Source organism: Cavia porcellus, unplaced genomic scaffold (assembly GCF_034190915.1).
Source record: "Cavia porcellus strain 051 isolate PalLab524CR breed Dunkin Hartley unplaced genomic scaffold, mCavPor4.1 scaffold_2, whole genome shotgun sequence".
NCBI lineage: Eukaryota > Metazoa > Chordata > Mammalia > Rodentia > Caviidae > Cavia > Cavia porcellus.
Window position 1 is genome coordinate 111,082,172 of NW_026947485.1, and position 25,790 is coordinate 111,107,961.

The following is a 25,790-nucleotide window of genomic DNA, read 5'->3' on the forward strand; positions in this document are numbered from 1 at the left end:
GCATGAACCTTACTATATCAGGTCCCCATTATATGATCTTCATTAATTTCCTTACCTTCTCCATTCCTTCACTCTCTGGAATTTTACTCCACTTGCTGCAAGTTTGAGACCAGTCTGTGCTACAAAGTGAGCTCAAGGCCAGCCTGAACCATATAACGAGACCCTGTTTCAAAAAGGCAAATAATAATATTAATAAAATATAATAAAAATAAGTAAAATTCTATCATAAAATTTAAAATTTTTGTACTCTTCAGTACATACAGATATAAACTTTACATAAAATTAGGTAAGCCAAAGAAAGTATAAATAATATTAAGCTCCACTCATGTCCAAAGTAAAGTCTCACCTTTAAATTTCAATTAATCTACAAACACCAAGGAACTTTAATATTTTAGAAATCCTTTGAGGGGCTATAATTAATAGTTAAATTACATTACTTATTAAGAGGTCCTTTTACTATTTAGGGGCTGGGGATTTAGCTCAGTGGCCTAAGCACCTGCTTTGCAAGCACACAGTCATGAGTTCGATCCCCGGTATCGATAAAAAACCAAAAAAAAAAAAAAAAAACCACAAAAAAACCAAAGAGGTCCTTTTATTATTTCTCAAACTTAATACTTTAGGCTGGGTCTACAAAAAGACATGCCAAACGGACAGCATACAGTGTATTAAAATGGTACTGGCTTAATTTTACATATCATGCCTAATATAACGAAATGTTAAAATTTTGTTTCATTAAATTTCCTACAGAATTAACTACAAAAGGAAAAATAATTGCTTGAAAAAAGTTCAATGATACCTGGTAGATAGTCTACAATTAAGACTATTCCCTCCACAGTGATTTTCCATCTATGGAACTTTCACCATATCAGAATCTGAAAGTAAGGGTCAAGCAAGTAAAACTTGTTTGAACACAGCTAGTAGTGGCTGTTTTGCAGTATAGGATATGGGGGATATTCTGGATTATATACCCAAGCTTTTCTATTTCTACTGCTTAGCTCCTGAGATTAAGTAACATCAAATGGATGGTATGGCCATAGATAAATATTGTATTTCTAAATACTATCAGTTTAACTTCAAAACATTTAAACAATTTAAAAATTTAAAAAAATCTCAAACTCTGATGGCCATTGGGAAAATGGGCTTTTGAAACAATCTACTAACACAAGAAATAAATGCCTAATAAGCTAATGTGAATTTTGATGGATGCTGGGGGAGGCAGAAAAAGAACAATAATTAAACAAGATATAAGGCAAACCAAACAGATGCCAGAAAGTTCACTCACTAAAGTACAAATCCTTTCATTATAGGCAAGTCCTGAATATGCTTTCATGCAGAATTGACTCTTACTTTAATTTTATATTGTAAATGTAGTAAAGGTTACTAAAGTCTACACTTTTTAAATGCCCAGTCAAAAAAAAATTTTAAAAAGAAAACTAGAATGGGAACTAGCACAGGATTTCCTTAAAAATAAGTGGCTTGTCGTTGATACTCAAGGAATACATACCAACTGTACTAGAGATTTTGAGCCACAAAAAAATTTATGTGAATTCTACCCCAAGAAAAAAAGGAGTATACACAAAATTCAAAAAGCCTAGCTGACTCACTTAAGCAAGTCACCCCACTTAAGAACAAAAGAGGCATCAGTGTGTCAATAACTTTTGAAGCTAATTCTGCAACACAGAACAATTATTAATGCTCATGACGATCCCAAATCATGTAGTTATATTAAGAATATTTAAGAAGGCATGAAATTATTTAATGTATCTATTTTATGTATTTCACCATCAAATGCAAATTTCATAAAAAAATATGTAATCTAGAACATCCAATTAAATGGATTACCAATTTCTGATAATGTTAAATATTTTTAAATTAGGAAGATTATTTAGTACACATGTCCATGCATGTACATCATAAGACCTCATTTTATGGTACAATGTCATCTTTTAAACATTCTTTGACTTTCCATATTACAATATGTTCTAAAAAGCCTAATATTTCAGGATCTAAAACTGTATTTTCCATGTTTCTTATATTGGAAGCAGCACAAATTCCCCTGCCATACTATGTATTTTTAATATTGTTTAAAAAAATATGCCTAGCCGGGTGTGGTGAAGTAGGAAATTCTACTGTTCAAATCTCATTACAATACTATGTAACTCAAGAGTCAAAATGCTATGCAATAAAACATGACAGCTTTGGTTTCCTTGTGGCATAAGTCAGAGTCCAGTGAACCCATCCTTTACTTTTCTATTATAAATGTGTACTTTAATATTATAGTGGCCCGCTATGAGTCTCAGTACCTTTCCCTGAGGGATACAGAAAGCAATCTATGTATGATGAAGCAATCTTGGTATGATGAATGACAAGGAGTGTGCATGTGTGCAAAAGTGGCAAAATGGGATTTGGACCTACCTTTATGCTCTAATGGGTTTTGTGTATGTTTATCTGAGCATCACAGAGGGTCAATAGACCCATACCATTCCAAGATTTGTTTTAAAAAAAAAAAAGTTCTCTTTTAATTTTTTTGGTAGAAGTAGCTGCTGAATTCAGTACAATGGCACACAAAAAACCAGATAGAGATGCAAGGTCAAAAGTGAATCATCACATTACTTATGCATGGATAATGAAGATGACTATGGTAAAATACATGCTTTCAAAACAGAAGTGTGATATGGGTAGACGATGATGATGGTGATGGTGATGATGACTTTGACAATGGCCATGTGAATCAAAGTTCCTATGACAGTGAAATGACTGAGCAAGAATCAACTGATACAGAGGGAATGCAGACCTTGATTCCAATAATGGAGAAAATAGTAAGTACATATTTGACTAGTCAAGATGTTGCAAAATGGCCACACAACCAAATGAAATGGTCCAATATTAGAACTAGGTCTCAACATATACTGAGGGTCTCAGCAGGGGTAAAACATATTGGACAGTATGCCTACACTGTCATTCAATGCTGGAAGTTGTAACAGAGGAAATGTTACAATGTACTGTGAATAAACAAAGACTGAAATGTAAGTAAAATGTTCTGTATGTACCAATGTTCGTATTTTTAAAATATATTTATTATGACACCTCACTAGCTGAACCAAAAGTACTCATAGGTCTGCTATACTTAACACAGATTTCTTATGGTGAATGTAAAAAATTTACAAAAAAGTGATGGGTCAAAATACAACATAAAAATTTATGTCCTTGTAGACACAAAGACTTATCATGCTTTCAATTTAGACATTTATCACAGACCCCAGCCATCAGGTCCTTACTCATACTGTAATAAACTAAATGATATTGTGAACAGACTTGTTGCTCCCATCTCCCAAACTAATTGGAATTTGACAAACAAGTGGTTTACTAGTTTCCAACTGATATTACATTTCCTAACAGAGCACAGTTGACCAGCATAGGACTGTACATAGGAACAAAGCAGAAATTCCAAATGAAATTTTACAATCTCAAACCAGAATTGTATAATACAATCTATGGATTTTAGAAAGATATAACTCTGGCCTTACACATTGCAAAGAAAAACAAACAAGTATTGCTGATGTCAATATTTCACCATGATAGAAATACTGATAGAGAAACCCTGAGATAGAAACTTTCAATAATAAAACTGAAGGTGGAATAGATGTTTCTGGTGAGTTACACAGTTATGATGTTACTTGAAATACAAAGCACTGGCCAATGGTGTGTTTTACTCAATCCTAAACATATGTGGCATAAATTGTTTGATAATTTATAAAGAAAATAACAAGTGCAAAATATCACAGAGAAATTTTCTTAAAGGATTGGAACTGGAGCTCATAATAGATCATTTACAGCAGAAAAAAACAAAATGTTTCGGCCTTGGGAACTATACCAAAAATTGTGGTGGGCCGGAGATTTTAGCTCAGCGGCATAAGTTCCTGCCTGACAAGCGCTAGGTCCTGAGTTCAATCTCGGTACCAAAAATAGTAATAATAATAATTGTGGAACACAATGGTGAGCTGACAGGTGAGCAGGCAGGCACAGCATCACAAAGACCTATGAAAACAGGAAAACAAAACATACACGCCATCAATGTAAGTGATACTTCTGTATGAACATGCAATTGTCATGTATGAAGACTGCCTGGGGTGTAACAGTTGAAGCAAAGCTTATTTTTTTTTTTTAAGATATACTTTATCTCTATATATCACTTATTTTTTAATTTTTTTTTTTTTTTGGTCTTTTTCATTTCTATCGGTACTAGGGATTGAACTCACGACTGCCTGCTTGCAAGGCAGGCGCTTATGCCGCTGAGCTAAATCCCCAGCCCCAGCAAAGCTTATTTTGTAATAGAACTTCTATTAGAGTTTTCATTGTAGCTCATATAGAAATTTATTTCTAATGTTATCTTTTAGATTTTCTAAGTACTCAGCTGATGTGAAAATGTTGGTCTGTTTTAAATGCATAATACATACTAAGAATTTAATAATTTATTTTATTGATATTTTATGTTCCTTCAACTTTAACACCTAAGGCAGCCTGCATACAGGACGGTATGCTCCATGTACATTTTTTGTATTTTTTTCAACTACACACTGTATTATAGGACCTCCTGACAAAACTGAGATGTCAAGTATGTCCTACAAAAAGGCCAGGAAAACCACATGTGCTGTCACCTATGAGCAATATGTGTATATGGAATTTGTGCTGTCCTGTGTGCAGACTGCCTTACGTGTTATAGTTGAAGTAAACAATGTTTTTTTTTTTTTTGTAGAATGCTGTTGGCATTTTCATTGTAGTTCATAAATGATTTTCCTTTTTTCCCACTTTTTTAATTTTAAAGAGAAAAAAACAGAAAAAACAAAAACCAAAAGAAAATAACAACAAAACCCTATGATAGTGATATAGAATTTCAAGACAAGATAGGAATTTAACAATGATAGTTATATTGCATATTGTTATTTTCAAAAATAACTCAGATTACCAGATAACAGGCATGCAAAATTGAACAAATAATATGAGCACTAACTCTTCCTTTCCTTGAACTAATAGAATTAGTAATACAATCTTAATTGTCTTGTGTTTATGTGTGTATACACACATACACATATATATACATACACACATATTTATTTTTTTTTTACTTTTCCTTTCCTTCTTTTCTCCTTTCCCCCATCCAAGTTGCTCTTTTTCTTTGGGCAGTTTCTTGTCCTTTTACAACATCAACTGTACTTGTTGGGTCTTATTTACTCTTTCAGTTTTTTTCACTAGGGAGACAACATGTTGTTAACACGTGAGTCTGATCTATTTCATTTATGAGTATGGTCTCAAGTTGCATCCAGGTACCTATAAAAGCCTTGAGTTTATCCTTCTTTATAGCTGAGTAGTTCTTCATTGTATAAAAATACCACATCTTTTTTACTCATTCTTGGTTGATAGGCAAATTGAATTTGTAATAGCCAGATCTTGGAAACAAATAGCAATTTATTTCTGATGTTCTTGTTTAGACTTTGTGCATCAAAAACCAGTCGATGTTGAAAATTGATGCTTTTTTAATAAACAGTAATATTAAAAACTCAATAATTTTGTGATTTTTTCCTGTTAAACACAGTTTAATATAATAAAACTCATAAAATTAACATTAATAATTTATCAATAGAAATATTCTAAGGAATAAATGGGGTCTATCAGACATGTTCCTGTGCCTTGATGACAAAATTAGTCTTATGTCCCAAGGGTTAATTATCATTCACTTAAAGCTTAAAAATGCATTATACAAAGACTATTAAGTACTTTGTTTCTAAGTATCAAAAGGCTTGATGCCTAGCAGAAATTCTTTTAATATTACTATTGATTATGTCTTGCTTCATCTTTGACATTTTTTCTGCATTACTCTTAAAGAGTTCATGTCAATGATTACTAATTCTGGCTTCAAATGTAAGAGCTTAAAATGTGTCACTGGGAACATTTTTGCTGCACAAAAATAAAAATTATAAAGTAACACTAAGAGACCACTGATTAAGAATTCCACTTAGCTTTTAAGTTTGGTTACGATTTAATGTTGAACGTCAGTATTTTTTATATGTTAACTTACATAACAGGTGCCCAGATTGGTCAATGGACTATCAAAAAATGGGCCACGCACCTGGAGATGAACAAGCCAAACTTCACCTCTATTTGCAGCTGCTTCCCAGCGCTGCCATTACTGCCCAAGTTCTGCTTCTTGTCAGGTCAGTGGCCACATTAGATTTTCGTAAGACCCGGAACCCTACTGTGAACTGGGCATGCTGGAATCTAAATCTCATGGTCCTTTAAATCATTCAGACATCCACTATTGTCACCCCACCCTGAAGCCATTGAAAAATTGTGTTTCATGAACCAGTCTAATACCAAAAATGTTAGGGACTGCTAACAAACCGTATGAGAGAAGTTTATATATTTTAGTCAGTTTTGGGTTTGTACTTTTCCTTCAAATTTCAATTTTGTCTAGAAAATCTATTTGGGTTTCAACTATGCACAACCTGTAAGCATGTAGAAGCAATGATGATACCTGATAGCAACTTACAGTAGGATCTCCCAAGTGGTCAAAAAGTACAGTCTATTACAAATGTTTCAGGTAGCATGAAAAAAAAAAGGGAACAGAAATTTTATAGTAATTTTAATCCTACAACCCATTAGATTAATGCTGTTTTTATTACAGTTCAATCTCCACCCCATCAACAAGGATTACTGGTTTTAAATGTGCTGCTTAGATTACTGTACTATTTATCTCATATGACTTGACTAATATCTAAGTCTTACATAAGAAAAATTTTAGGAATATTACAGTAATTCAAAAAATCCTACAAAATAGAAATAAAAAATTCTTTTAAAATATTACATATTATAAGGTGTTTGATAGGAAATGATCTGGTGATAGAAGAGTGAAAATAAATGCTGATCTACCAGAAACTATCTTTTTCCTTTTATGGAATGGGTCATACTATGTTGCCTAGTCTGGCCTCAATATCCTGGACATATGATCCTCCTGCCTCAACCTCCCCAATAGCTAAAGTAGTGGCTACCGACATGCTAACACACCTTGCTACCAACTAACTACCATTTTTAAAGGAAAAGTCTGCTAAGGGACATTCATCAAAACAATATTTAATGAGTACCTGTCTGTTATACTTCATTTTAAAAAGTGAATAACAAAGTTCTGTCCACTTTCTCTACTAAACACACCTTGGGAGAAAAAGCAAAGGATTGAGTGGATGATTGTGATGGAGCCTTTGGATGACAACGACTCAGGTTGAGATATAAGAAGAAAAAGTAAAGGATGGAAAAGAATACAATGGGAACCTGCAAAAACAGTAGGAGTAATTGTCCTAATTTCAGACAAAATGAATTTTAAACCAAAACCCATCAAAAGAGACGAAGAAAACTTTTAAGAGTCACTGATCACAGGAACAACTCAATAAAAAGAGAATGATAATATAACACCAAACATCAATGTACTTAACTTCATAAAGCAAAAACAAATGGACATAAAAAAATCAGATAAACACCATGTAATTAAAGACTTCAAGATTCCATGATCACAAACAGACAAAGCAACTAGACAAAGGAAAAAAAAAAAAAAAAAAGAAGTATCAGGAGTTGAACCAAATCTTCAAATAAACAGACAATGCAGTTGTACCTTGGCTCATGAATGCCCTTGTTTGGGAACAATATGGTTCACAAACAAGTGTTTGGCAAAACTTTGATTTTGTTTGCAAACTCTGTATCAGTTGACAAACATCATGATAATTATCTTTCCAGCACAGACACAAATATGGTCATCTTTTCCAAAACTGTAAAACTAATTGCATGGCTCAAGGAATCACTGTATATATCTAGAATGTTCCCTCTAATAACAGACTATGTATTCTTCTTAGTAACATATGGGACTTTCTCCAAAACAGGCCATTTGGTAGCCCATGAAGCATGCTTACATAAAGGCAAAAGAACTCAAATTATTCCATGCAAATTATTATATCACAGTACATAAAACTATGGAACAACTGCAAAAGGAACCACAGAAATGACAAAACATATGGGATTTTTAAAAATTTTATTTTAAAGAGGAAAAAAGCCCAAATTTCAAAACAACTAGTAAGAGGGTAACAATGGCTAATACAGCGCACATAGTTATCTTTAAATTTGTTAGAGTACAAAATATGGGCATCTGATTGTCCAAACAACATTAGCACAAACTTTTCTATTCAAGGAACTAAGAGGAATTAATAGTATAACTATCTTAACTGTATGTGTATGTATATATATATATATATCACACACACAAGACGGCTAAAAGTTATACGTACGTGTGTGGGGTGTACAAGACGGCTAAAAGTTATACGTGTGTGTGTGTGTGTGTGTGTGTGTGTGTGTGTGTGTGTGTGTATTTGGGTTTTTGAGGATTTTTTTGCTTTTCTCTTTCTTTTCTCCATTCCCCCAAACTAGTTTGTCTTTCATTTTATGCTTTGTCCCACTTTACGATATCTATTGTACATTTTGGATCTTATTTACTCTTTTAGCTTCTCATTCTAGGGAGATGATACAATGTTTATACATGTGCAGCTGGTTTATTTCACTTAAAAACGTGGAAATTAAACAAAATTTTTTAAAATAACCGATGGGTCACAAATGAAATTAAGGAAGAAGTCAGACAGCTCTTATAATCAAATGATAATGCCAGAACAAAACGTCGGAAGTGATGCAGGACACATTTATAATGGCCATTGCCCACATCAGAAAAGAGCGAGTTCAAATAACTTAATGATGAACTTAAAGGTCCCTGAAAAATAAGTACAATCCAAATACAATGGTAGTATGAGGAAGGAAATTATAAAGATCACAGTAGAAATTAATGAAATTGAGAATTAAAAGATAATACAAAGAATCAATGAATTGAAGACTTGGCTCTCTGAAAGAATAAAGTAAACAAACCCTTAGCCAATCTCATCAAAATAAGGAAAGAAAAGACCCAAAATCATGCAATTAGAAATGAAAGGGGTAAAATGACAATGGATTCCTTTATAGTCCAGAGGATCATTGGTAAGTATTTTGAGAACTTGTACTCTAATAAAATGGAAAATTCAGAAGAAATGGATAGATTCCTAGATACATATGAACTAACAAAGTTAAAGCAGAAGACAGAAAAATCCTAAATCAGTATCAGTCAATGAAATTGAAGTAACAACAACAAATTATCAAGTACAAAAAACCCAGGTTCTGAAAATCCACTGCTGAATTTTACTTGAACTTTAAAGAACATCTAATGCCAATACATTTCAAACTCTTTAATGAAATTGAAAAGGAAGCAGTACTACCAGCCATTCCTCAAAGCCAGTATTACACTGATTCGAAAACCAGAAAAGAACTCAACCAAAAAAAAAAAAAAAACTACAAGCCAATCTCTTTAATGAACATAAATATTTTAAAAATCCTCAGTAAGATACTGGCAAACAGCCTCAAAACACACTGATGTAGCTAGCTGTGTACTATTAATACATCTTTCTCTTGATAGGCCACATTCTTCTTATCTTCTCTGGTGTGTACTTGTTGCACTCTGCCTAGTCAGTACTAATTCCTCTCAAGAAAAAGAGAGAGAGAAAAAAAAAAAAGAAAGAAAGAAAGATAGATAGATAGATAGATAGATTAGCAAACAGAATGCAGCAAATTATCAGAAGATCATATAGTACATTGTGACCAAATATGATTCAATCCAGGATTGTAGGGTAGCGCAGGATAGCACAACATATGCATGTCAGTAAATGCAATACACTATATAAATAGAAGCAAAGACAAAAAAAAAATCTCATGATTGCCAACAGACACATAAAAAACATTTGACAAAATCTAACATGATAAAAACCCTGAAGGAGATAGGTACAGGACTTTATCGCAGTCTGATAGAGCTATCTAAAACAAACCAATCAACAACATCTGTAAATTTTCTTCTAAAATTGAGATCAAGAAAAGGATGTCCACTAAAAACACTGGTTCAATACAGTTTTCAAAACATTAGGTACAGCAATCAGAAAAGAGAAAGAAATAAAAGGACATGGGTAGGAAAGGAAGAAGTTGAATTATCATTTTTTGCAGATAACTCGATCTTCTACGCAGAACCCAAAACCTTCATCAAAATACTTCTTGAACTAATAACCAAATTCAGTAGTACAGTATGGTACAAAGTCAAAACTCAATTAAAAGTGCTCCTTACTGTATACCAATAAAAACCGCATGGAGGAAAAAATTAAAGAAATAATATCTTTCACAAACATATCAAGAAAACCTAATGAAGAAAATGAAAGACTCTACAATGAAAACTACAGTTCTCTGAAAAAGGAGACTGAAAGGATACCAGAAAATGGAATGATATTTCTTGTTCCTGGAGAGCCAGAACCAGTATAGTCAATATAGCCATACTTTTAAAACTATTAAATAATTTTAATATAATCTCAATCAAAATACCATTAGCATTCCTTACATAACTAGAAAAAGCAATCCTAAAATTCATATGGGCCAAAAATGACCTAGAACAGCAAAAGCAGTTCTGGGCAACAAGGGAAAGGCAGGTGACATCACAGTTTTGGACTTCAAGTTATACTAAAAAGCTACAGTAACAGAAATATCACGGTATTGTCAAGAAAAAGACTTGAGGATCAATGGAACAGAAACAACACCAGGCATACTCAACTACTTTATCTTTGACAAAGTGATCAAAAACTTTCACTGGAGGAAAGATAATCCCCTTTACCAAATGGTGTTTGGAAAACTTCCTATACATGTGATGAAGACTGAACATAGATCCATATCTCTTACAATGCACTAAACTAAAATTAAAATGGATTAAAGATCTAAATATTAAAATAGAAACAATATGCCGGGCGTGGTGGCGTGCGCCTGTAGTCCCAGCTACTCGGAAGGCTGAGGTGGGAGGATCGCTTGAGTCCAGGAGTTCTGGGCTGCAGTGCGCTATGCCGATCGGGTGTCCGCACTAAGTTCGGCATCAATATGGTGACCTCCCAGGAGCGGGGAACCACCAGGTTGCCTAAGGTGGGGTGAACCGGCCCAGGTCGGAAACGGAGCAGGGCAAAACTCCCGTGCTGATCAGTAGTGGGATCGCACCTGTGAATAGCCACTGCACTCCAGCCTGGGCAATATAGTGAGACCCTGTCTCTAAAAAAAATATTAAAAAAAAAAATAGAAACAATATGCCAGAAGACATACTAGGTAAACTCTTGAAGACACGGTGTAGAAAAAGACTTTCTGAACAGAACCCCAGTTGAACAAGAAATGATATCAAGACTCAACAAATGAGTCATATCAAGTTAAAAAGTTTTTATACAGCAAAGAAAACAACAAACAGTGAAAAGGCAATCTGTAGAATGGGTAAAAATTTTGCCACCTACATCTCAAAGGATTAATACATATAATAAAGAATTAAAAACAGGTAGGCCGAGAGTTCATGAACAAAAACCAAACTGCAGGGAAGTACTTCAAAGAATCAAGAAGATCTCGTCTTACTAAAGTTTTTGCACACTGAAAGAAATCACCAACACAGTGCAAAGAAAACCCACAGATTAGGAAAAGATTTCTGCCACCTGTCTGAGGAGACAAAGGATTTTTATCTAAAATGTATAAAGAATTGAAAAAAATCAGGTTCCCCAAATTTAAAGACTCAATCCAAAAATGGGCATCTGAGATGAATACACAATTCGCAGATGAAGAAATACATATGGCAAATAAACACATGAAAAATGTTCAACATCACTGTCATTTGAGAAATGTAAATTAAAACTACACTGAGACATCATTTCATTCCAGAAAGAATGGCCAACCTCAAGAAATTAAACAATAACAAATACTGTGGGGAAAAATGTTGGTGGGAGAGTAGAATGGTTCAACCATAATATGGAGATTCCTCAAAAAACTAGGATTAGAGGTTCCATTCGAACCAGCTCTTCCCCTTCTAGGATTTTCCCAGAAGAACTAAAAACACAGCAACACATGTACACTCATGTTTGTAGCAGCATGACTTACAAGAGCTAAATTTTGGAGATAACCCAATGCCCATCAACTGAGGAATGGATAAAAAATGTTGCATTTTTATATAATGGATTACCACTCAGCCATAAAGCATGATAAACTGGAGGCTTTTATAGGTAAATGGATGCAACTAGTTACCATACTCCTAAGTGCAGTAAATCAGACTTGCACTGTATTGTCTCACTATTTAAAAAACTGAAAGAATAAATATGATCCAAAAGTTACAATAGATATAGTAAAAGGGAAAGAAGCTCAAAGGGAAATTATATTGTTTGATCAATCTTGCATGCCTGTATCTGGTAGCCTGAACAATTACTTTGAGGATAACAAAATGCAATGTAACATCCTGAATTCTTATCATCTTGTTTTGAAGTCCTATATTGCCATTTTTGGTTGTTGTCATTTTGTTTTTGTTGTTGTTTTTTGTTAGCTTAATTTTTCTTTTTTCTCTTTAAAATAAAAATTAAATGAAAGGCTTAGTAATTAAAAAACAAAACAAGGCCGGGGATTTAGCTCAGTGGTGTAAGCGTCCACCTGGCAAGCGCAAGGTCATGAGTTCAATCCCCAGTGTTAAAAAAAAACCCAACTTAAAAACAGACTCCCAAGTAAAAGACCTAACCAAAAAATGGACATCTGAAATGAAAGACAGTTCTCAGATAAAGTAGTAGAAATAGTCAATAAAATATAATGAAGTACATGAAAAAATATGCAACATCTCTAGACATTTAAGCAATGTAAATTAAAAGAATAATGAGATTCCATGTCACTCTAGAAAAAATAGCCACCATCTAGAAATCAATCAAACAAGTTATGGGGGGGGGGGGCCTTTTCATTGTTGGTGGCAATGTAAACTTCTTCAACCACCACAGAAATCAATATGGTGATTCTTCAAAAAACTAAAACTAGACCATTTCTAAGAAATGGAATTTCTTCTAAGAAAATGGGATATTTATACACAACAGAGGACTATTCTGCTATAAAGGATAAACAAGGTATTTGTAGGAAATTGGGTACTTGTTGACCTGATAATGGTAAGTGAAGCAAATCAAGACACACAACCATTGCATGATTTCTCTTATGCAAGAAACCCAATATATAAATAAAGTACAAAATAAAAGATGGACAGTAGGAATAAACAGACAGAAAATAGTTATTGTGATCCAGCATGGCTAGTACATCTAAATGCGTATCTTGATGTAATGTAATTATCTCACATGTTTTACATGTATTTTGGCCTGTTAGTCTGGGTGTTAATCTATGTTTATGATAATGTTTATGATAACTTGCTAGAGACTTAAAAAATAAATAATCTGATGCTGGGAAAGAAAAAAGAAAAAGAACTTTTGTTTTATGACAAAAAAATAAAATAATGATAAAGAATTTTTAAAAATAGGAGATTAACACCAGTTAATATACTGTACATTGTTATACTGTACATTGTCAAAACAGTTGTTCAGATTACAAAATACGGGAATGAAAAAATAATCAAACAATGAAAGCAAAACGTTCTTTTGATGAACTAACAGATTAGTAGTGTAAGTATCTATCTTGTGTATATCTTTTCTCTTCTTTCTTTTCTCCTTGCCTCCATCTCAGCTGTTCTTTCCTGCTGAGCAGTTTCTTCCCAAGAGGGTGGAGAAGAAGGGAAAAAAAAAAAAGAATTGAGATATATTCTATACATGCACCAATTTCCCACAATATTATGTACTACAGACATGTATTAATAAAACAACAAAATTTTGAAGGTAAAAATAAAATAAGGAGAAATAAAGATGCCAAGTAAAAACTAAAGAAATTCACATCCAAGCCATCACTGCAAAAAGAAAAAAGAAAATTAGAATAACATTAAACACAGTGTAAGTCAATCACAACCTTGAGGTCAAGGGAAAGGATAAATTACACTGAAAGAGTACATAAATGAGAAACAACAATGAATCAAATACTGGGGGAAAAAAACAACAAAAATGACAAGAATTAGCATACACTTTTCAATAACAACATTTAAGGTAAATAGTATTCCCTCTCCAAAAAAAGGACACAGACTGGATCTAAAACAAGAATCATTTATGATGCCTGCAAGAGACACATTTCACTTGTACATACAGTAAAAGCTGGAAATGAAGGTTGGAAAATGATACTCCAAGCAGCTACAGCATTTATATGTTCACTACAAGCTCATAACTCATATATCTTGTTGCTGGGCAGCTTGAACCACCACTGGTACATGAATGTCCTTTTGGGTGGCTTCGAAGACCAATTAAAGTGATTAGACCCATCTGTACCTCCTGTGGTATAAGCTACCTGATAGGACAGTCATATATATTCTACTGAAGGTTCAAGCCACCAGTTACGTACATATTAAAGCAAGCAGAAATATGTATACTTTTATCCAACAAAGGTGATGTCAAATCAAATTTGGTCAGAAGAAACAAAAAGGGTCACCACATATGGGAGAAATCTACCAAGACAAAATTAACAATTATGTATGCAGCAAAAGTGGTACATCCAATTTCAAAACACTACCAAAATAAAAACAAACATCAGTACAATCATAAAGGGGGACTTTAATATGCCACTCTCACAAATAGGTCAACCAGACAAAATCAATCAACAAAGAAACATAGTTAAACTTGTAGATCAAATGGATTTAATATGCATAGTTTAAGCCAACAAAATGGAATACACATTCTTTTCAGCATCTCAAGGAACTTTCTTAAAAAATTTACATTTTAGACCATAAAGTAAGTCGCAATAAAACACAAAAAGATTGAAACGATTTTATACACTCTGTAAGATTCACAATGAAATGAAACTAGAAAACAGAAGACCACGAAAACTGCACCAACACATGGAAATTGAAAAACACTCCCTAGAATCAAACAATTTCAGTAAATGTGCTGCTGAAGTGATCATCCTAGAATCAAGCAATAATGGAAACACATCATAGAATCTGTGCAACATATTAAGAGGCTTTAAGTGAGAATTTTATAACTGTAAGTGACTACATTAGAAAAACAGCAATTCCAACAATGATGATCTCAAGGTCCTAAAAAAGGGAACAACAGATCAAACCCCGAGTCACTGGAAGGGAAGAAATAATAAAATCAGAGTGAAAATTAGTAAAATTGAGACCAAAAAAAAAAAAAAAAACAAAACAAAAGATCAAATAATCGAAGAGTTGGTTCTTTTTGAAAAAATAAACAAGATTGAAAAACTCTTAGCCAAACTTACTGAAAGAAAAAGAGAAGGTGTACATTAACAAAATTTGAAATGAAAAATTATAAGAAACATTACTGAGATTAGAGGATTACCAGAAGGAAAATGAATGGAAATGCAGAATACTATATTAAGTGAAATAAGCCAGACTCAGAAACTTAAATAATACATTTTCTCTTACAGGAGAAACCTAAAATATAAACAAACAAATAAATCAGAAATGACAGAATACTAGAGAACAGACTCTTAGAAATGGGGAAAAGCAATAGGGGGGGGGGGAGTGAGAGGAAGTAAAGGAACTAAAAATGATCAAGTCATATGTCATGGTTTAGATTTAAGATGTCTCCCTAACGTCTCAGGTACTTAGGGCTTTTGGAAGGTGATTGGATCATGGGAGTGCTACACTCATGAGTGGGTTAATCCATGGGTAAAACCATATCTGAATATGTTGTTAAGAAGTGGGGCCTGGACAGAAGAGATGGGTCACTGAGGGTATACCTGAAAGGTCATGTTCTTGTTCCTGGCTCCTCACTTCTGCCTCTGCTTCCTAGATGCCATAGTTTGAGCAGCTTTCCGCCACCAAGTCCTTCCCCAATGACATTTCTGCCTTGGAGCAATCCCCCCCCCAACCAATCACTATATTAGAAACATGCACTAATAAAAGGACCTGGGAGAAAAATCTAAACTAATCTGTCCAAAGTGAAATAAAGATCACCAAATTCAGCATGAAAACAAATATTATTTTCACATTATTTCTATCTGTCAGTTTGCTGTGGCAATGATCTAACCCGGCAGATTTTACTTAAGATTTTGGAATACACAAAGAGAGGAAGTAAGTCAAAGAACATGAACTGCTGCTATTTAAGCATTATATTGCTAGTAAGTATTCTACTAAGAATAATTTAAAAGGCATAATCTATTTCTCTCATCTTTCCCAAATAATATAAACTATTTAACCTTTCCCTGTATCTATAAAGCTCTGTCTCTAATGGTTAGAAATTTCTCTACTTAGAATTCATTTTAGGCATACTGAACCAAAATTCATCTATCAGTCAACTCAGAAATCAAGGGGTCATCCTTGTTTCCTTTTTACATTGTTCCCCACGTTTGTTCACAAGTAAGTCCGATCAATACTGTCTTCAAAATATAGCTTATATTTCCACTTCTCATCATTTTCACTGTTACCAGGTCACTACAGTTACCACTGTCACTACAAAGTTCAGGTCACTGTCATCTCTAACTTCAATCAAAATAACAACCTTCCCGGCATCATGAGTCTCTCTACTACCTCCACCACACTTCTCTAAATCCATTTTCTACACAGGAGGCAAAAGCGATCTTCTCAGTGACCACAGTGGTTCCCTGCCTGAAACTCCTTAGTTGCTTCCGAAGTGTCTTGGTCCATTCAAGCTGCTATAACAGCATACTATAGACAATGGCTTATAAACAACAGAAATTTATTTCTCACAGTTCTGAAGGCTCAGGAATCCAAGTTAAGGATCCAGAATATTTGATATCTGGCGTGGGCCTGTTTTCTAGTTCACAAATAGCCATCTTTTCACTGAGTCTTCATACGGCAAAAATGGCAACAGAATTCTCTATGATCTCTTTCATAAAGACACTAATCGTATTCATGAGGCCTCTGCCTTTATTACCTGGTAACCTTCCAAAGGCTCATTTTCTAATCCATCTCACTGGGGATTAGGCTTTCAACATAGAAATATGGGAATCACAAGGAGGAACATTCTGTCTCTGGTACCAGGGCACTTAAAGTATAATTTATTCTCTTTACAAGGGCCTGTCAAAGTAAAGACGCCTCTCTGTTCACCTCACACCATTCTCTCCATTTGTAAACAGACTCCAGAAAGGTGTTATGGTCTCCTAGCTCCTCAAATAAGCCTTTCCCAGTTTTATCTCAGGTCTCTGCACCTGCTAGGCCCTCTTCGGAATGTTCTTTTTTTACTCTAACAGGTAGATCCCTGTCATCTTTTAGGTTTGAGCTCAAATATCACTACCTCTGAAAGACCAGCCCCAACCTATAAAACCATGCTCTCTTCAAAAAATACAAAGAAATATTTTCTTTTATCCTTTTGCATTTTTATCTGTCAATATTTTACTTATTTGTGGCACATGCAACATGTTCTTTGCTGTAACACCTGCATCTGCACTAGTGCTGGACTTACAGCAAGCACCAAATCTAAGCCAATCTTTGTTACTAAGTACTGGGAATACAGCAGTAAGTGGGACGGACAGACCTTTCTTCCCTACTGGAGCTAATATTCTACTGGTAATTTAAATAATAAAGTAAACAACAATTCAGAGGTGACAAAGTGCTGCAGAAAACAACAAAGTATAGAAAAAAGAAAAATATTAAGTCAGAAAGATCTCACTTAAAAGATCTCACTCACTTGAGAGGCTAAGACAGGAGGATCACTGTGAATTTGAGATCAGCCTGGGCTACAAAGTGAGTTCAAGACCAACCTGAACTGCAAAGCAAAACCCTGTCTTTAAAGACAAAAATAAAAAATTAAAAATAAATAAATAAATAAAAAGGGATAATATGTGCATGACTAACATGCATAAGGCCCTAGCACTGACCAAAAAGTCTTACTGGCTCCAAGTTCTTAAGAAGCTAGGGCAACCAGTATTCCAAATACAGAAACAGAAGTGCCAAGACAATGTGTGTGCAGTATCCTGAACATATTTGGGGAAGAACAAGAACAATATCTCTATGTTTAGAACAGAAAATACAAAAGAGAAAGCAGTAAAATATAAAGAAGGTTGCTATACCACAATTATCTGAGTTAGATACTATGTTATTTTAGTAGACAGAATAGACATATCAGACTCCAAAAATATTTTGAAGATACAGTCTGTAAGATTTTCTGACATTTTCAAAGATAACTAAATGTGCTGATCTCAGCAACTAGAAGAGCTCAATGTTCTCTACAGATACTAATAATAATACTGCAAATGTAGCAGGGCAGTAGTATATCAAAAAGTCAGTAGCCACATAAAATGTGACCAAGTCTGTTTAACTAGTTGTTAAACACTTACTTAGTGGTAATGTGAAATATGTACTTGGATATGAACACAGAAGCCTAGGTGGAAGATAAAATTTTAGGAGTTACTGGATGCATGTCCATATGTATGTATATTATGTTTATTTGGAACAGAATAAAATGACCAAATTGTAAGAGAATGAGAAACACAGTTTGAGTCTCAATATATGACATTAAAAGATTAGAAAGAATAAGAAGATGCTGTAGAAAAGAATTAACCAGTGAGACTAAAAATAAATCAGTTATGAGATTAAAAAAGCAAAATAACATGTTTTCAGAATAAAAGATTGATCAACTTTGTCAAGTAAGAAGATGACAGGTAACTGATCGCTGGATTTAATTTCAAGATGATTGGTGACATTCATTTACAATAATGTGGAGTGTGTGGAATTAATAGTGGAGAAAGTGGAACAGGATGGATTTAACAGAAAATAAATTCAGCAACTGTGTAGACAACTTTTTCAAGGGGTTGTGCAATAAAAGATTGAAATTAGAGGAACCAAAGTGAGGTGATTTTATTTTTTATTTTTTACAAATAGAAGAATTTACAGTATGACTGAATGCCTAAGAAAATTATCTAGTTAGAGTGATCCAGGTAAAACTGAAGAGGAAAGGAAAGAAAATAGCACTTGCCACAAAATGCCATGTCTTCAGTAGAAGGAATGGAATTTACTCAGTGAACTGGAGTTAAACTTAGGCAGTAGCACAAAAAATACATCACTAATAAGGGTGTATCAAGATTGTGGGTATATGTGACTATGAGACCATATGACTATAAGAGTTTGTGTAATCAAATGCCTGATTAAAACTACTATGAGGGGGCTGGGGATTTAGCTCAGCGGCATAAGCGCCAGCCTTGCAAGCAGGCAGTCGTGAGTTTGATCCCGGGTACCAATAAAAAGGAAAAAGACAAAAAAAAAAAAAAGACTACTACAGAGGCTGGCAAACTAATACCATTAGGCCAAATCTAGCCTGTTACCTCTTTTCATAAATTAAATTTCACTGGAAAACAGCCACATTCATTCATTTACTTATACCCTATGGACTTTAAGCACTCTGAAGGCTAAAGGAGATTAAAGAATGCCTCTTACCCTTATTACTAAAATGTTAAACAAAACGTTCTCAAAATATTTGTTGATCCATATAAACTAAATATATAAAAGTGTGCAATATTAAATAAAGTCTCCATCAACTTAGTAAATATAATCCTTGACTATCTTGGCAGCTGCATATACTTATATATTCAATAATATTTGTAGGTTGAATGAAGAAAGGACTGAATACATGTATGAATTATGAATAAATGAAAAGCATTTATTATAACAGGATAAGAAGAAACTATAGAAAAACGTGAATAATTACCTTAAAGCACTACATCTTAAATTCACAAGGGCCAATCATCCAAACACTTTCTGATGTAATTCAATTTGAACTAATTTATACATAGAATTTTAGCCCAAGGGACTACAGAGAACAACAAGATAGTTCCCAGAACCAAAAGAAAACCATAGGTGTAACATCCCATGCTTTTTTTTTTTTTTTTTTTTTTTTTTTTTCCTGTTAGCTGGTTCTAAACATCCCATGCTTCTTGAGACTAAAACTGTTATTCTCCCACCTTCCTCTATTCTCTGCGTGGCTTCACTTTTTCCCTCTAATGATGGTATTTTTATATATATGGGAAAGAAAATCACTGGCTCCCTCTCAGAGTAACTACTTCAGAAAAAAGGAAGCACCCATAGTTCAATTTCAAAGGATTTGGATTATCTGTGCTTGAGTAACACGTAATTACTATTCCAAAGGAATGACCAGACCTGGGTTACTACAATACTGACAGCCCGCCAACTTTTCTGACTAGAGAAGACAACCTCCCCAAATGAAAGACACTGAGTTGGTAAAAATAGTGTGTATGTCTTCTAGTACCATCTACAACGTGATTTTAGATATAAATTGATGATGATCTTGTTTATTTTTTTCAAAAGAAAATGATTTTTAATGGTACATTTTAGGTATACATAACGATCACATTCATCACAGCGAATTTGTACGTGTTCGTGAAATAACTTGATCCATTTTTTTTCCATTCCCCTATCCTACCTTCAGCAGTTCTTCTCCTTATTTACAAAAGCATTGTTTCTATTTTTTCCTTTTCTCTCTCTTTTTTTTTTTTGCTTTTCCTTTCTCTTCCCCTCTCTTGTTCCCTTTCCCACTTGAAAATTTTGATGATCTTACACTTCCAAATTATTTAACTTTAAGCCAATTCTTGCTTTTAATTATTACTAAATCTTGAAATGAGAATCCTTAAAATAATTCCATTCAAAGCTTTCACTAACACAATTTCATTCTAATATTCTGACACATTTATGCAACCAAATCGATCACAACATCAAATTTTTACTCACACTTTGTTCACAAAATTTGCAAGATAAAAAATTCTGAATTATTTGGTAATTCACCATATGGCAGTCTCTTACTACTTCATTGTATCTGAAGCTTTCAATCTTCATTGTGTTACTTTTTCTGATCAGTTTCAATTAAACATGGTATAAAAAACTCATACTACCAAGTGTTACTTTCTCTAATCAGGAACAGTACCCATGTTAATCTCTTGGCAAGAAGTCAAACATACATTATATAGAAAGAAATTACTCAAGTAAGTAATACAAAGGATAACCTGATAACTCAGCTTTGTTGCTCTCTACGCAACCCAGTTGCCAGATATCAATTTCTGATAAAAGAAAAACTACATACCCTTAAGAAAAAATGACTCTATTAAGAAAGCTACCTACTGGTAATGTTTAGGGAAGAACATGAGATGATTACCAAAGTAATCATGTAAGGTCATATAATTTACTTTATTTCAGCATTTACCTATATAATTGTTAATACATGGTTATACTAATGCGTACAATTAACTGCATTTGGTGATGGAGATACTAAGGTATCCAAGAATTTTGGGATACCAAACATTCCAGGCCATATCTAACAAAAACAACAAGGAACTTCTGTGTGTCAATAGTAAATAAACCATGTTTTTGTACAGCGTATAGTATCTTTCCTTGGTTTTCTTTATGATACTACGGATCTATTGGCAGATTTTGCCCTTCTTTTTGTCTACCCAATGTTTAGAAGATCGTTTCTAGGAAATAGTCCTAACTCTATAATGACTCCTAAATCTCTTTCCTGGCTGATAATGTAACTACTACTAATCACAACATAAATACATAATAATTTTTCTTTAGACAAACACTTGCTATACCAAAACACAGTCAATGTTCTGGACCATCTAATACTTTTTTTTTTGTCTTTTTGAGAAAAGGTCTCACTATGCAGTTTAAGCCAGTCTTGAACTCACTTTGTAGCCCAGGCTAGCCTCAAACTTACAAAGATCCTCCTGCTTCAGCTTCCCAAGTGCTGGGATTACAGGAATGTGCCACCATGCCTGGCCATCTGTACATCTTTGAAGCACGTTTCAAACTTATTTATCTCCTGTGTTCATTACTCCTAGAAGTAATGCTTTCTTAGAAGCCATGAATGCTTCCTTTATATTTAACAGAATGACACAGATAAAATTTATCTTTAGATGTTAGTCTATAAAACAAAAAATTATTTTTGCAGACATTAAAATGAAAATCTATATATATATATGTATTTTACCTTAGCCCAAAATAAAACTTACAACTTATTTTCACTCATGTATATACAACTGTTTTAGTTTATTTAATCCAATATTAAAACATATGAACTTACTACTTAAGAGTATATATTCCAGTACTTCAATCACGACCTTACCTCTTTCTTCAAGGAACAAAAGGCACGATTTAATAGTTGAACAATGTCACAATCAGGAACAGTGATCATAAAAGATAGTATCTGGAAATGAACACCAAGATTTCAAAACTCTGAAAAAACTGTCAGCAAAATATTTTTGAACTCTTGATCCAATTATAATTCATACTCAACTTAGCTGTATAATTTTAAAAAACACTTCTCTGTGTTTAAGCATGCAACATATCACTGATATTGAGTAATAAAACATCACCACTTGAAGTTTCGAATTACTCTAATATTTTTAATATAAGATAAAGAAGTCTTGCTCAAAAAAAATCACAAATTTAGAACTAGTATATGTACCTGATTCATTACCTTACCATTGCAATGCTAACACTTAATAATTCTCTTTTCTAGAATCTAATATCTATCCTATAAAAATTGCTCACCATGTGAACCCTATGCATAGACTACACACACCTCAGATTAGGCAATAAAAATTCAAGAATATAAAAACCCTTTTCTTTTGCTTATAGTAAGTTGTCAAATATCTTTTGCAGAGTAACTGGAAGGAACCTGGACAAAATTCAAGCTTTCTTAAAAGCTTAAGAAAAAAAGAAAACTAAATGCTACATCAACAAGATCCATTTCAAACAACTACAAACAGAAAACGTACTAAAAGGGCATTTTAAGGTATATTTTGAAGTAGAGCTACATATCAAGGCTAAAATACTCCTTTTGTAACATTTCAAAATAAACTGAAATAACAGTACAGTACAGAATGTGAAGTAGGACAACAGCTAAAACCTACCGAGCATTTAAATATTCATATATTATCAATGCACACAGTGGGTATTCATTCAGATTGCTGTCCTTTAGCGTTTCACAAAACCAGATATGCAATGTTTTGAAGTGGTAAACATAATCTTAGTGAAAACAATTATGGTTTATATTTACCTTCCCTGTGAAATACTAACACCCCAAACATGTCCGTACAATGCCATGTCTTTGTGAATTCCAGAAAAATACAGACTTGCTGAAAAATTATGAGTAAATTTTCATAGATTTGCAGTGAAGACTCTGAAAATGTTAGTAAATTTCAGTGAGTCAGCTGAAATGGTTTTCTATTCAGGAACCTTTAAGTACAGAAAAAAACCAAGCCAACAGTATCAGTAAACTACACCTAACCTACAGATTCTCAAATTAATGAAGTTCCCAGATTGATCCAGCTTAGTGTCTTATTTCATCACTTCAACAATCATAGAAAGTTCAAGACTCTTATGAATTCCTTAAACATTTATTTCGCTTTCTAGACTTTTTCATAGCATTCTCAACTGTTTCCACTAACATGCTTCGAAAGTACTAAATGCCCCAAGTTTAAACATAAAGAAAATTGAACCTTAACTTTTGTCAACTTTAAGCTACATTTTTTTCGTTGGTCTACATGAGAGTTAAAAACATTTTTACCTTCCCTACATTTATCTCATATGCTTTCAACTACCAAAGCCATCTGTCCAAGAACTATCTACTTGACAAAGAGGACACCATGTTAAGAACAGATTCAAAATGGACCCTCAAGTGAAGAAGTCAGTTACAAAGAAATTCATCTGTCACTAGGTGTGGTTGGGGTCTGCAGGGAGAAGCACCTTTGCCCCACTCTAGAGAACAGGAAGGGTGCGTGCGCCAGGGTGCGGGGCGCCCCTAAAAGAAAAAGCCCCTAATGATTACAGACTGAACCCGCAATAAGAGTTGCCGTCGAGGCGGGCCAGCTAACCTACAGCTCGAGGGGTGCGGCGTAAGAAGGGCCACTCTGTCTGCAGCAGCCGCGGAACCCGCCGAATGGTGCTTCGAGCGCCGCGCGCCCCACTTCACCCCAAACACCGCGCCCTATCAGACCCTTCCTCCATGGTTCCGCCGCCCCTCGGATGCGCGGATGCACACTGTTTTCACGCTCTCACCCAGCTGCCAGGGTGTGGGCGCGGAGAGTTCAAAACTTCCAAATTTAAAACAAGTCCAAGATAAGACTCTACCGGCCAACTCTGGTGCCAACAAAAACGCTGGGTAAAACAACCGCCTTCTCTAGAAAAACTTTGTGGCAAGTTAGGCGGAAGCGCTGAATGGCCGGGACTATTTAACAGGCGCTTCCTACCACAAGAGGCGGATCCTTGGAGCTATTCGCAGGACCCTGATGACCCACAAACCCGACCCCCAAGCTGGTCCTCTAGAGGCCCCGACATCCTAAACTATCGGGATGGCCCCGCTAAAGGAAATACCTGTCATGGTCCCCTTTGCTTGCGAGTCCCTCATGACGGCCATTACTCTTCCATCCGGGTATTACGGGAAGCCGATCGGAGCGCTACCGGGAGTGCACAATGTGGCGGAGGAATTTGCACTGCACCTGAAGAGAGCGGAAGAGAACGGAAGCCGGCGGGGTCCGCGCGTTAGCATGTGGAGAGTAGGCCATGGAGTTACTGCTAACTTCTCAAATTAGCGCGTTTCCCTGTCTGTTGACGCCCCCTTTGTTCACCAACAGCAGTTGCAGAGAGCCTAGTGGCAATAAAATGACAGACAAACGTCTACTCTATGCTCTTCACTGTAAACGCACTAGCAGGAACTGTGTGGCTTGGCGACCCCTTACTAACTAGGAATAGCCTCAACCCTGAAGTTTGAATCACTTCCGGGTTAGCACAGGGTGTTTTCCCGCCACTGGCTTCTGACAGGCAAGTTTTAGCAGTTATTGAAGCCTGGGTCAACGACGGAAGCTGCCACTCCAACTCTTAAGATACATACTGAACTTAAGAATTGTACATATTTAATAATCTTTATAGCGAGAAAGGCTCCCATTCCCATCAAAGGTATCCTGCCACATCACACTTCAGAGCTGGAGAGTTTCTACATGGCTCCTCTTGAGAGGGTTTTTGAAATTAGTCTATTATTGATCTTAACTAATACAGAAATTATTTTGCTTTTTAAAAGGGGGTGAACATTGCAGGAAAAAAAAACCACCAAAAAATTTAGGGTAAAAAAATAAACCAATTTGGGGTGGTGAGTGGTACTGAGGATTGAACTCAGGAACTCATGCCTGCTAGGTAAGTACTCTACTACCACTGAGCTACATCCCCAATCCCCAAAATATTAAAAGCTCAATTAAGTTGAAAATACTCTTACATTTTTATGTTTCATGTTTTTAAAAAGTATTGTTTACACTTTATAATTTTACAAAATTTCAAAATGTGTATGACAAATATTTTTGCTTGTCTTAGATTGTGGTTTTGTAAATGTCAATAGGTAGCCTGACAAATTTTCTTTATCCTTCAGTAAAAGCCCTTGATTTTACACAATGCCACTGGAAAAACAAGTATAAACAAATCCATGATAGCCATACTTTTGTTTCTGCATAATACTCAACAAGAAATCTTTCCTAAACACCAAAAAAGACTACATTATAGAGTGAGAAAAATGTTTGTAAATATATCTTTTTTTCCTGTGTTGTACAGCATCCCTTTCTCACCAAGTCTTTGTTTCCATAAAAGCCAGATGCAGGCATTCACATCGCAGATAAAACAGAGACAACAGAATTTTTTTTAACAGTAAAACAAAGATGCTAGTTGGGAACATGGGCAGAGTTGTTTTCTATTTCACCTTGAGAAACTATATACCTCCCTCTCTGCAGTATTCATTTTATAA

General features: G+C 34.5%; 1 protein-coding gene across 11 annotated transcripts in view; it reads right to left on the bottom strand.

Moving 5' to 3' along the window:
* The window catches only part of Znf518a (zinc finger protein 518A), a 33,304-nt gene extending 8,573 nt beyond the window's left edge, over positions 1 to 24,731 (bottom strand). For 2 of the 11 annotated variants that reach the window (XM_063245158.1, XM_063245148.1), the window contains exons 1-3: positions 24,377 to 24,731; positions 22,125 to 22,205; positions 56 to 163 (exon numbers count right to left, since the gene is read on the bottom strand). The gene's annotated coding sequence lies outside the window, so the exon portion shown is untranslated. The other 9 variants (XM_063245155.1, XM_063245151.1, XM_063245150.1 and 6 more) reach the window with 9 other exon arrangements.
* Between the last annotated feature and the right edge of the window lie 1,059 nt (positions 24,732 to 25,790).